The sequence below is a fragment of the Vigna unguiculata genome, chromosome 6 (assembly GCF_037176805.1).
Source record: "Vigna unguiculata cultivar grain cowpea cultivar isolate G323 ecotype 2 chromosome 6, ASM3717680v1, whole genome shotgun sequence".
Lineage (NCBI taxonomy): Eukaryota > Viridiplantae > Streptophyta > Magnoliopsida > Fabales > Fabaceae > Vigna > Vigna unguiculata.
The window spans coordinates 19,397,108-19,399,049 of record NC_140797.1 but is presented as its reverse complement, the minus strand read 5'-3'; the positions used below and the strand labels follow the sequence as shown (position 1 = coordinate 19,399,049).

General features: G+C 37.5%; 1 pseudogene; it reads right to left on the bottom strand.

Annotated features, from left to right (window-relative positions):
* Window positions 1–376: 376 nt before the first annotated feature.
* LOC146885633 (uncharacterized) lies at window positions 377–1,602 on the bottom strand (annotated as a pseudogene).
* Between the last annotated feature and the right edge of the window lie 340 nt (window positions 1,603–1,942).

Sequence of the window (1,942 nt, the reverse complement as noted above, 5' to 3'; positions counted from 1 at the left end):
TTGTCCTCAAATCTGTAGTCTCTGCCTCATCATCTATACCATCTACATAAGGTATTAAGTCAACAACATTAAAGGTGGCATGCACATCATAGCCTTCAGGAAACTCTAGCCTATACGCATTATCATTGACTCTTTTTAGCACTTTAAAGGGACCATCACCTCGAGGGCTAAATCTAGACTTCCTTTTCTTAGGAAATCTATCTTTATTTATCTTTTGGACTTTTTTTTGTCCTCATCTTTCTCTTTTTCTCTTTTGTTCATCATTTGAAGTTGATCCTTAGCCATTTGTGATGGCAAAAGAGGATGAAGAACAAACTTTTTAGCCTTGTGAGTAAAGGTAATCTTGTTGGTGAGACCATTGTGCATGGTTTTCTTATCAAATTGCCAAGGTCTCCCTAATAAGATATGACAAGCTTCCATAGGTACTACATCACATAGCACACTATCTTCATATTTCCCTATGGAAAACTTGACCTTTACTTGATGATTGACTGCCAAATCCCCATCTTCAATAAGCCAATGAAGTTTGTAAGGTTTTGGATGAGGTAATACAATCAAAGACAGCTTGTCAACCAACCTAGTACTACAACAGTTACAACACGAGCCATTATCCACAATTAGAGAACAAGTGTTTTCCAAAATTTTACACCTTGTGTGAAATATGTTCTCTCTTTGTGTTAGTGCTTGTGGACTAGGTTGATTGTTGAGGATCCTTCTAACCATTAACAGGTCCCCATCACAAGGGTGAGCATATTCTATATTAGACTCGTTGGATTCCTCACTTCCACTCTCACTCTCATTTTCATCCTGGCTGCTATATCTATCAACACCCCTAAGAATCATAGTCTTTTTGGTGGGGCATTGAGATGCTATGTGATCTCTACCAAGACATTTGAAACATTTGATTTCACTTGTGCGAGTGTGTGATGATGCACTCCCCTCTTTACCTTTTCCTAGATTCCTAAGTGGCTCCTCCTTTTTCTCTTCTTTCTTAAAATCTTTCTTAACGTAAGAGTTAGTTTGAGCTTGATTTCTTTTTGAAAAAGATTTTCTCAAATTTTGTTGTTCTACCTTAATGCATATTTGCACCAAATCATTCAAATCTTGGTAAGGTAGAAGCTCAACTCTATCTCTTATATCAAGGTTTAAGCCACTTAAGAATCTAGAAATGGTAATGGACTCTTCCCCAATTATTCCCGCCCTCATCATAAGTAACTCCATTTTTTGTCTATATTATTCCACAAACATATTTCTTTGTTGGAGTCTTTGGAGCTTGTTCATGAGCTCCCTATTCTAGTAGGAGGGAATGTGTCTCCTCCTAAGGGCTGACTTAAGATCATTCCAATATTCAATTGAAGGTCTATTACTTCTTAGCCTCTCTTGGACTATAGAAGTCCACCAATACATAGCATACCCTTGAAAGCTTAGGGTAACAAGAGGCACTTTCCTTTCTTCACTAACTTGATGGAAAGCAAAGAGTTGCTCGACCTTCATCTCCCAATCAAGATAAGCTTCAACATCATCTTTCTCATAAAAGTGAGAGAGTTCTATTCTAATGGCTCTTGGTTCCCTAGGCTCTCTTCTTTCTCTTCTTAGAGGAGGAGGAGGTTGATAGAAGTTGTCAACTAGTCTACTATCTTCTTCTTCATAGTGTGTGACTAGTGTTGGAGTGTGGGAGTACAAGTGTTGACTCCTATTACTCATCCTCTCATGCAACCTTTCCATTTTTCTTGTTCCCCTCCTCTCTTCATCTAAAATTTGATGAAACCTATCTCTTTCTTGTTTTTCCCTTTCCCTTGCAATTATTTCATCTTCCTTCCAACGTAGTAGTGCTCTCAAATCAAAGGCAATTTGTTTCAAACTTTTCTTCTTCATTTGAAGCACTTATACATTGAGAAGGAGGTTGAGACATTTTTTTTAGAATACTTTAGTCTTTAAAAGA